Below are 16,512 nucleotides of genomic sequence, written 5' to 3'. Positions count from 1 at the left end.
ATCGTTCTTTTTATTTTAATTAAAATAAGATTTATATATTTCATTACACATATACATATATATATATATTTTAATAATTATATTTTAGTTTTTATACAAATTATATAAATACATATATATATATATATATATAAATAAAGAGAAAAGATCGCACATATACAGAATGAATACGTGATACTGTGTTAACACGAAAATTATGGGCGTAGCACGGACTCGCACCAAATACAAACTTTATCGACCCTGCCAGAAAATGGGTGTGCAGTTAGTTCCGATATTAAAAACGGGTGCGAGGGGCGCTTCAAGCAGTCCCGTAAAAACGGTAACAGCCAAAACGCCGGCCTGGCCGCTCTCATCTTTCTCTCTGGTATTACTAACGATAAATAATAAAAACGTCTAAGGGTGCGATTACATGGACGCGCGGAAACGCGGAAACGCGGAAGAAAAAGTAACTAAACTTTACTAGAGTCCCGCATTTCCGCGCGTTCCGTTCCGTCTGTTTTGATTGCCTTATATTACATGGAGCACATTTTGAGCGCAAAAGCGGAACGGTATAGTGACAAATAGACATTTGTATTAATTTTTTAAATTTATATTTACTTAATTCATTGTAATTCCTTTTAATATGTTCATCTTTTCAACTTATCTATTGAATACAAGCATTTTAATCAATAAATATAGTTAAATATTAATATTTTATAATTCCCCGTTCCGCTTTTCCGCTCAAAATGTGCCCCATGTAATATAAGGCAATCAAAACAGACGGAACGGAACGCGCGGAAATGCGGGACTCTAGTAAAGTTTAGTTACTTTCTCAATGAAAAAATTGTGACCCCAAGTCCCAAATTTTTGTTAATGACCCCAAAAAATAAAATGGGGCCTGCTCTCCCAAAAACTTTCTTTGTTTTTTTTAATAAAATATGTCAGATATTATGTATGTTTACGTATGGATTACGTTGAAGTGTTTCTTTGCCGCGTTTTTCTGATCTCGCCGAACGGTTCGCGAATCCTGTGCGAATAAAAAACGATGCGCGTGTGTGTGTGCGTGCGATTGTGATGATCAGTTTCAGTTCGTCTTCAACGCTTGACGAGAGAAGAGGTCCCGAACTGCTGTAAGTTTATAAAAACATATTTTTGTATAACACATTAGAACGATTTTATATTATTTTTTTTGTCTAGAAAACGTTATATTAATAACCGTTATGAAAACGATCTCGACGACGGTCGTCACCGGCATCGTCGCCGTCGTCAAGATCGTTTTCATAACGGTTATTAATATAACGTTTTCTAGACAAAAAAAATAATATAAAATCGTTCTAATGTGTTATACAAAAATATGTTTTTATAAACTTACAGCAGTTCGGGACCTCTTCTCTCGTCAAGCGTTGAAGACGAACTGAAACTGATCATCACAATTGCACGCACACACACACGCGCATCGTTTTTTATTCGCACAGGATTCGCGAACCGTTCGGCGAGATCAGAAAAACGCGGCAAAGAAACACTTCAACGTAATCCATACGTAAACATACATAATATCTGACATATTTTATTAAAAAAAACAAAGAATATATATATATATATTTGTTTCATATATCATATCAATATATATTATATATTGATATAAATAAGTAAATCAATTTTATAAACTCACCACTATTGCGTAACCATAAATCATGTCTCGCACCCGTTTGTAATGGAAATCGAAATAAACGTTTTCCATCTTTTGTCCTAATATTTGTGCAATTTAAATACACACATTTATCGTAAAACCGGTGTTTACTCGACATTGTAAAATAAAAATAATAATTAGCACCAACACCAAAAAAAAAAGAAAATTAAAAAATGCGAAATTAAAGAAAACAGGACACTAACAAATAAACAACTAACACTAAAATAATCTTAATTAAAAAACTAATTATAGTTAAAATTAATATGAAAGAAACAAATATACTAAACACGCGTACACAACATGTAAAATTTATTTATTTCAAGGAAAAACAGCGTAAAGCGATCTCTATCGTATTATAACTCTGAGCGTATTATGCGATGCAATCTGTGGCACAGCGAGTGGACTGATTGTCGTATACAGATTGCAAGAAACATTTGAACTAAAAAAAATTGAATACCTAAATTATGTGTGTGGGCGTTTGCATTAATAATTAAATTCCTTGCAGAATTAAAAAATAATTTATTTTGTTCCATTACAAAAAAAATTATCAAATAATGATATATTGATTATTACACATTTATACACATAATAACTTATTTGAAAAAAGTGAAAAAAAAATCTGAAAAAGGCAGGGGTTTGAACTTGAAATGTCCACGATTTCAGCTCGTCATCTTAGTTGCTCGGCTACGCATGCTACTTGACGTTCTTTTATACCGGCATGATACATTAGGCATGGAAACTTTAAATAATTGTACATTATTGCACGTTGACATTGCACTTCATATTAATAGAAGCGGCGATAAATATTAAATATAATATAATATATATTAAAAATTACATTCCAAAATCCAGGTGGTCGATCAATTAATCGTTCTTTTTATTTTAATTAAAATAAGATTTATATATTTCATTACACATATACATATATATATATATTTTAATAATTATATTTTAGTTTTTATACAAATTATATAAATACATATATATATATATATATATAAATAAAGAGAAAAGATCGCACATATACAGAATGAATACGTGATACTGTGTTAACACGAAAATTATGGGCGTAGCACGGACTCGCACCAAATACAAACTTTATCGACCCTGCCAGAAAATGGGTGTGCAGTTAGTTCCGATATTAAAAACGGGTGCGAGGGGCGCTTCAAGCAGTCCCGTAAAAACGGTAACAGCCAAAACGCCGGCCTGGCCGCTCTCATCTTTCTCTCTGGTATTACTAACGATAAATAATAAAAACGTCTAAGGGTGCGATTACATGGACGCGCGGAAACGCGGAAACGCGGAAGAAAAAGTAACTAAACTTTACTAGAGTCCCGCATTTCCGCGCGTTCCGTTCCGTCTGTTTTGATTGCCTTATATTACATGGAGCACATTTTGAGCGCAAAAGCGGAACGGTATAGTGACAAATAGACATTTGTATTAATTTTTTAAATTTATATTTACTTAATTCATTGTAATTCCTTTTAATATGTTCATCTTTTCAACTTATCTATTGAATACAAGCATTTTAATCAATAAATATAGTTAAATATTAATATTTTATAATTCCCCGTTCCGCTTTTCCGCTCAAAATGTGCTCCATGTAATATAAGGCAATCAAAACAGACGGAACGGAACGCGCGGAAATGCGGGACTCTAGTAAAGTTTAGTTACTTTCTCTTCCGCGTTTCCGCGTTTCCGCGTTTCCGCACGTCCATGTAATCGCACCCTAATTCTAAATTAAATCATTCTCAAAATAGTTAATTATATGGGTTCTCGCAAGAAATGATGTAAAAGCGAAAAATTTTGGGTTTCGACTAATGGCGGGACGTCACAAAAGAATCGCTAGTAGAAATCCTTTCTTCACTAGTAACTAGAATTCCTCATCTCCAACGTCCCAACACTCGATCCCTAGTTCCACAGTATAGTCCGTGCTCTCGGCGTCCCTGAGGTATAGCCGGTGTAAGCAGGTTGCGTCATGAAAAATAGAGAGCGCCCCATTCTTTCTAGCCTAGGAATAGAGAGAGTAGGAAGGTCACTAGGACGTGACAAAACGTCTAATTCTAAGTTAAATCACTCTCAGAATAGTTAATTATATAGTGTTACGTCCGAGTGACCTTCTTTCCTCCTCTATTACTCTAGGTCTAGGAAGAAAGGGTTAGCTCTCTATTTATTTAGGACAATCTGCATGCACCGACTATACCCTGGGTGCGCCGAGAGCTGGAACTGACTTTTCGGATCTGGGGAATTTTAGGAATAAGAAATGTTTCGTAGGAATATATAATATCGTCTAGCAAAATTAATATTAATTCAAAATCGTATTTCCTATTTAGGATATAAGATATTAAAATAAAGTAAGTTATTAATAAAATAAAATAATAGTCTATTATCAAGGATTTGAACATTCAGAATAATCGGTATCCTAAAAAAAAAATCATAAAAATGAAAAGGTCAGGCCATGTTCAAAAGAAGGTACTCAAAAATTTAAACCTTTCAAAATTTAAACGATCTAATAATAAATTATCACGAAAAGTAACTGATATGTTATTCAAGGTGCCAGTTCAAAGTGAACATACGTAAAGTGTATATTATCTAAATTTAGTAATAATATATTACCATGAAAAGTAACTGTGATATTTTATTCAAGGTGCAAGTTCACATTGAACATACATACATATAAGTAAAACTGATTACAATTTGATTCTAGAAAATAAGTGCGATATGTTATTCTTAGTGCACAAAATATAATAGTCGTTTATAGAGATTTAATTTGAAATTCATACTAGCCCGTACAATGAAAAATAATTGCTCGTACTTCCAGAGTACCAATTTGTTAATGACTCAGAAAAATAACATGGCGGCCTGCTCTCAAAAAACTTTCGATGGATAGAATAAATAATTGAAATAAGAGTTGTGAAAATTGTATAAATTAAAAACCTCCAATCTTTCTTTAGTAAAATTTCCCGTTAATGACCATCATTAACCTAGGCAAGGTGGCATATGTGATTGGGATTTAACATTATCAGTAATTTATTGAACAGACAGAGAAAAGTTTTGTTGTATGCATCGGTTCAATGTTTGAAATAACCATGTACTATCCATATACTGTAAAGCACAAATTCTTCATTTCTATCATAAATAATATCTATTTATTAAAATTTTAGCAGACGTCTTTTAAATAGAAAATAGTGTCTTGTGATCATAAAGAATAGGTTTTGAATAGCAAGGTTTCATTTGACTTACAATTTTCTTCAGAAACACAGAAGAAAAAGGTATTTGTATATAGTTTTGTATATTCACTTCGTTGTGTGTAGAGCTTTTAAAAATACGTTGAATCCTTATTTTAATCTAATCTTCTTCTAATGTAATATTTTCGTACTTCAAATGTTGTAGTAATTATTCTGTAAGAGCTTCGACATTATTTCTAAATTGACATGGAGAAACATCATAGTTTTTTGAGAGCAGGCCGCCATGTTATTTTTCTGAGTCATTAACAAATTGGTACTCTGGAATTACGAGCAATTATTTTTCATTGTACGGGCTAGTATGAATTTCAAATCAAATCTCTATAAACGACTATTATATTTTGTGCACTAAGAATAACATATCGCACTTATTTTCTAGAATCAAATTGTAATCAGTTTTACTTATATGTATGTATGTTCAATGTGAATTTGCACCTTGAATAAAATATCACAGTTACTTTTCATGGTAATATATTATTACTAAATTTAGATAATATACACTTTACGTATGTTCACACTTTGAACTTGCACCTTGAATAAAATATCACTTTTCATGGTAATATACGAGGTGTGTTCAAAAAGTATCGCGAATTTTGAATTTCCGCGGGTTACGTATATTCGATTTTCGATTTTTTTGTGGCGTTATGTTGGTACTCATGTTTCTCATTTATGCCGACAAGTACGGCCATTTTGAATGTTCAGTTAATTTTTGACAGCTGCTTTGCTTGCACGTGTTTTGGCTCGTCTTCGATTTTTGCCTATTCCAAAAAATGGATCAAAGAATCTGTATCAAATTTTGTGTAAAAAACAAAATTAAGTGCGCGGACGCATTCCGAATGTTGACTGTGGCATATGGTGAAGCTACCTTGGACCGAAGCAACGTTTATCGGTGGTACAAAATGTTTTCCGAGGGCCGAGAAGATGTGAACGACGAAGAGCGTGCCGGACGCCCGAGCACGTCAACAGACGAAAACATTGATGAAGTGAAGAAAATAGTATTGGTCAATCGTCGAATCACCGTTAGAGAAGTTGCTGAGGACCTAAACATATCGATTGGCTCGTGCCATTCGATTTTTACCAATGATTTGGGCATGACACGGGTCGCCGCGAAATTTGTACCAAAATTGCTCAATTTCGACCAAAAACAGCATCGCATTAACAACACACTAATAATGCCGCAGCCACCGTATTCCCCAGATCTGGCCCCCTGTGACTTTTTCTTGTTCCCGAAACTGAAGAGGCCCATGAAAGGACGACGCTACGCTATGATTGAGGAGATAAAGACGGAGGAGCTGAACAAGATCACAAAAAATGATTTTTTGAAGTGCTTCGAGGATTGGAAAAAACGTTGGCACAAGTGTATAATATCTGGTGGGGATTACTTTAAAGGGGACAAAATAGATATTTATGAATAAATAAATAATTTTTGAAAAAACACAAAATTCGCGATACTTTTTGAACACACCGTATTATTACTAAATTTAGATAATATACACTTTACGTATGTTCACTTTGAACTGGCACCTTGAATAACATATCAGTTACTTTTCGTAATAATTTATTATTAGATCGTTTAAATTTTTAAAGGTTTAAATTTTTGAGTACCTTCTTTTGAACATGGCCTGACCTTTTCATTTTTATGATTTTTTTAGGATATCAGTTACTTTTTGAAGTACAAATATATAGAGCAGCTTTCTAGTAATTCAAGTATCACAAATATATGTATTTTCGATTCTTATCACATAACTTTGTATAAATAACAATTTATGCAATACAGTTCAAAATAATTGAAATATATATGGTATATATGTACATATATAAAATATATAATTATATTATAGTATACATATATATTTTATTTAATCATATATGTAAATGTTTGTATAATTGTAATAACTTTTAACGATACATTGCACATTTATTTCAATTGCAACAGAATGAATTTATATTCTTGTATGAATATTGAAAATAAAGAATGGGCTCCTCCATCGCCCATTCTCGTGAGAACGCAACCATATATTTTTCTTCGTCATGTTCAAAACAAGGTACTCAAAAATTTAAACCTTTAAAAATTTAAACGATCTAATAATAAATTATCACGAAAAGTAACTGATATGTTATTCAAGGTGCCAGTTCAAAGTGAACATACGTAAAGTGTATATTATCTAAATTTAGTAATAATACGGTGTGTTCAAAAAGTATCGCGAATTTTGTGTTTTTTCAAAAATTATTTATTTATTCATAAATATCTATTTTGTCCCCTTCGTCTCTCCGATTTTAACACGACATACATATTTCTGTCTGATAATTTTTTTCTTGATGATACTTTTTGAAATGTCATGAAGCCTAGGTCAAATTAGAAACTTATTGCACTCGTTTTAATGCAGCGCTTACAGCAGCTTTTATAAAGCGCCAGAGCAGCCGATATTTTATTTTGGCGCTTACGGCAACTTTTATACAGCACTAGAACAGTTGATGTTTTAATGTAGCGTTTACGGCAGCCTTTATACAGCGCCAGAGCAGCCGATGTTTTATTTCGGCGCTTACGGCAGCCTTTATACAGCGCCATTATTTAATCTGTTCTAAGAACAATATGTATGCTCCTTGTGCTTCTTTGGGCCATTTTTTCTTGAACACTTCCATATCATTAGAGTAATACCATTCCGATTTTGTGTCAGCTCTCAACATACACGTGTAGTGACCACGATTCATTTCTTCACCTTCGTGAAATATAGCGCTTATTACCTTGTACTTTTTTTTATTAATCGTGATATTACTCGTCGGCACGGCGGTAATCCGATTGTTGATAATTTTTTTAGAAGCACCGTTTACAAAAGTATATAAATTGAGCTGTATTACTACGACGGATAAAGTTGATTCGATTACGGTTTTCTTTTTCAACACGGTACCCTTACATTCGTTACAATTGCCGTTTATCGTTTCCCATTTAGAAAATTCTACATTAATCAAACTTTGTAGAGTGACACCTTTTTTCCTTTTTAATGTCGAATGTATAGGTAATATTAACAAACTACTGCTTTCCAGCTTAGTTACATTGTAATTACATTTGACATTCGAGCAACATGTTACGTGCTTTAATTCGAGTTCTAATACATCATTGATGTCGGAATACGTCGACATTAGAGCCGTAAAAAATTCCGAAACATCTTGTCGTGTTCGTTCTTTGAAGCGTTTTCCGACAGATCTAACCGCTTGAATGTTGCAATATTTAGGGTTACCATACGCGCAGATGGCATCAGTCAATGCATTCGATGCTTTATTTTTCAGTATTTGTTGCCTAATACGTACGCAATGAAACGCATATTGTAATATTACATTAGCGTAACACGAAACAGCATTGTTATTGCAAAGGCCATATATTTTCCACGTAACTATACTTTCTGGTTCCTCACAATCATAATTCTGCACATTATCAATGATATTAGGGATAGCCCATCGACGATCGTACATTTTCTCGGACGGATTGATTTGTGGCAGTTCAAATTTGAATATAGATCTCAGTCGATTATATTCTACAATGGCTCTCGAGTTTGCTTTAACTGATGCTGGATTGAAATTTATCAAATGTAGGCCTTCCAATTTACTTACTCGTGACAAACCTACATAGGCTTGACCATCACTGAATACAGTCGTTCCTAAATCCATCATTGCATTGTTACATGTAATTCCTTGACTTTTGTGTATAGTTATTCCATAACTGAGAAATGGAAATTGTTTCCGATGTACCACTAATTTGTGGAATACTTCAAATTTAATATCTACTTTCGTTATTGCGATTTCTTTGTTATCCGAAAAAACTATTTTGATGGAATCAATACGATTGCCGTCAGCAGAGCGATTAACTGCAACTACATTGCCTATCGTTCCATTGACAAGTCCCAAAGTTACGTCAATGTTTCATCGAATCATCACTTTAGCGCCAATTTTAATCGCTATTACTCTTTCAATGCCAGCTGTTTCAGACACTTTATCATCTTTGTCTTCTAAAATTTTATGCACCTTTTTTTTCATTGCTGGAGCACAGTCGACATCATCTTCTGCTATCAGTAGAATTTCATCGCTGTCGATTTTATCGAGCATTGCTGTGTTCAAAACCTTGCACAAATAACACGTGGGCAATAAACAAATTGTATCAATCGGTAATTGATTCATATAAGTGCAAAGTTCATTCAATCTTTCGTTGCAACTACTTTCTTTAAAATTGATTTTTCTAGACTGAAGAACATTGATGTCAGAATCCGTTACTAAACCTATTCGTATTCTAGAAAGTATATTACGATATGTATTGTCGCATCTTTGTCGCATATTAATCAAAAGTTCGTCGTACTCGAACAATCTCCACAAATCACATCCACCCATGGTACCTAAATACTTCTGAATCTCTGATCGAGACATTTTAACAAACGAAAACTGTCCTTTTACAGGAGGAAGCTGCAACAAGTCCCCAAACAGAAGAATGTGTTTTCTGCCAAAGAAACCATCATCTGTATTTGTCGTATCAAAGATCGTATCTAGGTTTTTATGATTTTTTGGAGATAGGGTGAGAAAGGACGAATGAGGGTCAGAGAAGACGAGATAGGCGAAAGAGGGTGAAAGAGGACGAAATTGGGTGAAAGAGGGCGAAAGAGGACGAAAGAGGACGAAAGAGGGTGAAAGAGGACGAAAGAGGGTGAAAGAGGGTGAGAGAAGGTGAGAGAATGAAAGAGAGGGAGAGAGGACAAAGGAGAGTGAAAGAGGACGAAAGAGGGTGAAAGAGGACGAAAGAGGGTGAAAGAGGACAACAGAGGGTGAGAGAGAACGAAAAAACTGAAAAAATAGGACGAAAGAGGGTGAATTAGGGCGAAAGAGGGGTGGGAGTGGGGGTGGGAGTGGGGGTGGGGGCGGGGGGACGGGATGTGGGAGGGAAAGGGGTGGGTGGAAGTTGAGGGAGGTGTGAGTAAAAGGTGAGAAGAGATTTATATATATATTATATATATATATATAATCCTGATGACGTCAGCGGACGCGAACAGAGAAGAAGAAGAAGAAGAAGAAGAAGACGACGTTACTTCATTTTTCATGAAAAACGTCATTTTTTGACCGCTTGTATCTCCAGAATGGCTTGACCGATTTTATTCTTTCTTGGCTCAAATTACTCGTGGCGATGCCGCTTTTCAGGTTATATTACGTGCAATTCAAAATTTTTTATATTTTAATAGTTCTACACCCCCAAAAGATGGACTTTGATGGTGCAGGATAAGAGACTTGTAGTGTCTTTTTTAAGGTCTTTTAGGGTTTGAACATGGCCGGAGACACTACCGCGTCTCCTGAAATAATCGCGAGTTGAGATTATTAAAGATTTAGATACTTCGAATAGTCGTCGATTTCGAGGGGAGGCTCTATCGGTCCTGAGCTTACCAATTCTGGTAAAGAGACAGCAGGAAAATTGTGGTCCTCGAAAGGTGGAAAATCTTGATAGGAATTCTTAGACGATTCTATTAATTCGTTGATTATATTATCAATCTCCTCAAGGGGAATTGGGGATAAAGGTTCTATTTTATATTGAGAATTGTCAATTGATTCGGAACCTTGGGGTAAATCAGGAGAGATCACCTCTTGAGACTCAGGTAATTGTTTATCTCCGGATAATCTCTCTTGAGAACTCGAGAAAGTAGTCGCGATTGATCTGTATTTCCTAATTATTGAAGGGCGTGTACGCTTCTTCTTACGTACAAGGTTGCGTTTCCGGCTGTCCATTTACAAGGATATGTTCATCCTTATAATATTAGTTAATTAGTTATTAGGAGACTATAAATTAGATCAAGGATTAAAAGGATTAGTTCTTACTTGATTTCGCACGGAGATGAAGATCTGCTCTGTTGTTCCTGGTGACTATGCCTGGGCTGTAGTTCTCCTGGGGACCTCGGTCTCAGGGTGGAATTGGAAGAACAGACGTGCACTGATTTTATATTAATTTTAATTCTTTATTTCTTTATTTATGAACAATTTCTAAGTCTGTGACTTATAATCGTACAATTTGGAGTTTACGAATTTAAACTATCAGATGAGTTAACTAGAATGATAACTAACATAAGAATTCGCAGAAAAATCTAAGTACTAAGTGACACGAAAACTAGATTAACCGTAATCGGTTAAGTGTAGAATTTAGAATTTGGAAAATAGTAATACGAAATGACCTATTCTAGAAGTTGACAAGAAGTGAAGTGCCTGCAGGACGCCAAATCCGCGATTTATATACCCTTTGGAGGACCAGGCGTGCTTAGATTTTTACATGTTTATGGTTCCGTAGGAATTCGGTTTGCGTCATCGAAAAGGGGGCGAAGGGTGGTCCATCAGCTAAGATGGTTCGTTGGCGCAGTATAATTACGATTCTTAATAGACGAATGGGAATTCTTACAATAATTTCTGAATTGCTTATTTATAAATCGTTAATATTTATCATTAATAATTTATACTAAAGGGTTAAATTGCGTGCCCTAGAAGCCATTACAAAATGTGGAGATTGTAATTCCTTGAATATTTATTATATTAATAATTGAGAGGTTTTTATTGTTAAAATAAAAGAACGTGCAACGTTATTCTGTAAAGGATTCAAGGGCTAGCTTTTGATAGTTTGAGTTGTAGTTTATAATGATAAAGATAATATTTCGCTTCTTAAATCTTTGGTTCGGCGTAGAGTGTTTGTTTTTTCCTAAAGCTCAGGAATGCAGCAGGGGGTCATACGAGGTCAGGTTACAAGCCATCGTGTCGCCAAGTCGATCTCTACGAATACTTATGTCTAGCAGTACATTTAGTATTCCTTTGATCCTTTTACGCATATTGATCAGTCAATTATGGCATCCTTCAATTATAATATATGATATTTATAGTTAATTATGGCATACTTCATCAATAATATTTGGTATTTATAGTTAATAAAATAAATCAAAAATTATTTATGGATCCATAATTCATTAATACAATATTTGAAGGGTTACATATTCAAATGTGTACTCGGATAATTCTTAGTCGCACTTACAGAATCGTGTTTCGTTTCAGTATGAATTCTGAAAGAATTAGTGTTTCTCTTTTAGTTATCATATAAATTTGATGTGATTAGGATTCCGTAAATCTGACTAAAAAGGGTTGTTTCGGAATTAATAATACATCGCGTTGTATTGTAATTTACTTTAGGAGGGAGTGGGTTAACATTTTTAGTCCTTATATCTTGAGCTTGATTATATTAATATTTATCTTACTTATTATTTATAGTTTGGCGTTATTGTAATAAGTGTTTGATAAGTACCCCTGTAAAGGAATATCTGGGGGTCGATTGTGTATCTCAAAACCTAGTGAAAATGACAAAAGTGAGCATTCACTTGATTGGCTAATTTTCACTATAGTGAAAACACGAAATATTTCACGTGAGATTATTCGACAAGAATTATTGTGTCGAATAATGTCAAAATGTGTCATATATCCTACTGCATTATATGTTATGTAGAGTAGAGCGCGAATAAATAGGTTAAAATTTAAATTAAAATGGACATTATTAATGTTATATTGTTGGTAGAAGAAGAGGAAAGAATAATAAATATAAATAAAAAACAGCAAGAATAAATATAAATAAAATCCATTTGATATCCCAGATAATGCATTCCTTAAACTGTATAGGTGATATATCCCAGAAAATATAATTTTATAATATTATATATATATATATATATATATATATATTATATATATTATATATATATTATTATATATATATTATTATATATATATATTATTATATATATATATATATATATTATTATATATATTATATATTATATTATATATTATATTATATATAATGTAATTTTTATATATTTCAGATTAAATAAAGCTGCAACTATAGAGCTAATAGAAGAATTAATACCTTTTATGCCAATTAAAAAGAGAAAGACAGCAATTCCATCACATTTACAAGTTGTTAATTTTTCAAATATTTTCCTTCATCTTTCCTATTTTATTAAAATGTTCTTATAATGTTTTCTACTTTATACATATAAACTGGACAGTCAATGCTCAACAAATACCAAATGCTTTATACTATATTTAGTTAAATTTTCTTAATTTTTATTGTTTTACGTAAAATCGTACTCATTGGTGCACGTAATTTTTATATTAAAGTGCGTAATTTTTATCAAGTAGAAAATGCTGTTTATTATATAATTTTTATGCAACGGGTGCGCGGAAAGTCGCCCTTTCCGCACATGATGGGATTTTAGAAAGGGCTCCCTTTACACGCACCGATCGCATAAAATATTGTGACCAACATATGTGCGGGTCGCAAATCGGCCGAGAGTGCGGATTGTCGCACTCGGCTTCGCCTCGTGCGCCAAACTTCCGCATTCTCGTCCGATTTCCGATTTCCCGCACTTGTTAGCCAATATACTATTATAATCTTAATTTTTATTATGTTTTAGATTTTTGCTACACTTAATTTCTTTGCATCAGGTTCTTATCAAAGAAGAACTGGACAAGATTATTTATCAAGCATGTGTCAGACTTCCATTTCTGTTGCTATTCATGCCACTGTAAATGCAATAAATACAGTTATGGGACGATGGATAAAATTTCCAATATCAAACAGAAGAAAACAAGAGATTAAAGAAGAGTAAGTACTTGAATCGCATATATAAAATTGAAGTTAATTTGTACAAAATATGCTCTGTAACATAACTCTACCTGAACTTATTATATAGATTTTTTGAGAAAACGGGATTTCCAGGAGTAATTGGAGCCATAGATGGAACTCATATTGCTATCTTTCCACCAAAAATTGAACGAGAACATCTATTTATAAATAGAAAACTATATCATTCCTTGAATGTTATGATCGTACGTATAAAAATAGTATAGTAATATAAAAAAAGAGTATAATAAAATAATTAGACGCATATTTTTTTCTTTAAATAAAAATCTGATCTGATAGAGTTCAATTATTCCTCCATTTATCGTCGATTGCTCTATTTTTTCTTTTACATTAAAAATTGCTAAGTGTAATTTGTATTCAATAAAATTCGCGCCAATTATATAATTCGGTGTGTTCGAAAATTTTACATGTTTCTGTTAGGTTTCTTCATATAACTATGAAATATTAGCAGTAAATGCTATGCATGGGGGAAGAACACATGATTCTAGAGTATTCCATTCCTCTCAATTATTTAATTATTTACAAAGACGACAGGCAGCAGGTGAAAGAGGTTCATGGCTTATAGGTATATCATTGTATTTCTTTATTATTTTGAATGATTAAATAATATATTTAAATAATAATATTAAGTATTAAATAATAAGATTAAATAATAATATTATATCCTTTAATAAACATTTTAGGAGATTCAGCGTACCCACTTATGCCATTTCTTTTAAAGCCATTCATGAATGCACCTGCAGCGTCACCAGAAGCTAGATATACAGAACACATAGTTAAAGCACGATCGGCAATAGAAAGATGCATAGGTGTCCTTAAAGGACGGTGGCGATGCCTTAGAAAAGAGAGGACATTACATTATACACCAGAATTTGCTGGTATGTAAATAATTATAGTCAGGGTTGGGAAGTAACGAGTTACTTGTAACGAAGTTACAGTTACAGTTACTTTTTTTCGGTAACTGTAACTTAACTTCGTTACTTTTCTCCATCTGTAACTGTAACTGTAACTTAGTTACATTTTTTACTAACTAGTAACTATTTTAACAGTTACTTTATTAATTACTTTTTTTGGAAACATCCGCTAAAAGTATCGTTTAAGTATGGTAGCCGTTATATTATTAAATTAAATTTTGATAACAGTAGCATATATATATGGATCTTCATATGATTTAATCTTTTACCTAAAATTTTAATTTTGTGTACATAAAATAATACAACACATAATTACAATCGACCAATCACAGTCAAGTATTTAAAAAAATTCTTAAATGTAATAATTGATCGATTTGCTTGCAACTTTGCGATTACCATTTAGTAAGTTACCATATATAACTATTTTTACTGTTGTATATAAAGGTCATTCATACATTGATGGTAATCACAAAGTCGCAAGCAAATCGATCAATATTACATTCAAGAATTTTTTTAAATACTTGACTGTGGTTGTGCATAAAATGTAAGCTCCTTATATTTAAAATAATGTATAATTATTTTTAAAAAGTAATTGAAAAGTAACGACTCGTTACTTTTTGAGTAACTGTAACTGTAACGAGTTATTTTTTAAAATCGGTAACTTGTAACTGTAACTAGTTACTGTTTCAATAAGATAACTGTAACTGCAACTAGTTATTTTTACAAAGTAACTTTCCCAACCCTGATTATAGTGCATAATTGAGATAAGAAAAGGTATTTTTTAAATCTATTCTTTACAGCTCTAATTGTAAATGCATGTTGTGTTTTACATAACATTGCTTGTAAATGGAGAATTCCATTAAATGAAGTATATTTGGAGGAATAAGGAGAAGTGCCGATACCATTTAATGATATAAATATAATGCAAGCAGAAGAAGTACGAAGAAATATTGTGCGATGGTATTTTGAATAGTATATATATATATTTATATATATTTTTTTTTTGCACATAAACGGTACACTGATCTACTTATCTATACTTATCTATACTTATACTATACTTATCTATACTTATCTATACTTATCTACTTATCTATACTTGTTCTTCCATCACCATTGTATTTTCAAAAAACCGTATAACAAGTTTCCTAATAAAGTATACCGTCTATATTACAAGAATGGTTTATTAGGTATTGTCTTTGAAAAATATATTTAGCCACAATTTATGTTCCAGAATTTATAAAAAAATTTTAAATATCAATTTGTAATAAATTGCTTGGTAGCACTATATTTATATATATATTTATCACATAAATTGTATCACAAAATTAGTACATTTCATAATCTTATAATAAATTAATAATTAAGATTATCACAGTACATTTCATCAAAATCTTAATAAAGACAACTTTTGTAACACGTGTTAATTTTATTTCAATCTTTTCGAAAGCAAAATCAAAATCAAAATGAACTAACAAATCATATTAATCAAAATCTTAATAAAGACAACTTTTGTAACACGTGTTAATTTTACTCAAATCTTTTCGGAAGCAAAATAAATCAAAATGATCTAACAAATCATATTAATCAAAATCTTAATAAAGACAACTTTTGTAACACGTGTTAATTTTATTTCAATCTTTTCGAAAGCAAAATCAAAATCAAAATGAACTAACAAATCATATTAATCAAAATCTTAATAAAGACAACTTTTGTAACACGTGTTAATTTTACTCAAATCTTTTCGGAAGCAAAATAAATCAAAATGATCTAACAAATCATATTAATCAAAATCTTAATAAAGACAACTTTTGTAACACGTGTTAATTTTATTTCAATCTTTTCGAAAGCAAAATCAAAATCAAAATGAACTAACAAATCATATTAATCAAAATCTTAATAAAGACAACTTTTGTAACACGTGTTAATTTTACTCAAATCTTTTCGGAAGCAAAATAAATCAAAATGACCTAACAAATCATA

This window comes from Nylanderia fulva, unplaced genomic scaffold, assembly GCF_048542155.1.
Source record: "Nylanderia fulva isolate GAGA-0341 unplaced genomic scaffold, ASM4854215v1 Scaffold122, whole genome shotgun sequence".
In the NCBI taxonomy this organism is placed as follows: Eukaryota; Metazoa; Arthropoda; class Insecta; order Hymenoptera; family Formicidae; genus Nylanderia; species Nylanderia fulva.
The sequence above is the reverse complement of the archived record's forward strand: the minus strand, read 5'-3'. Positions refer to the sequence as shown.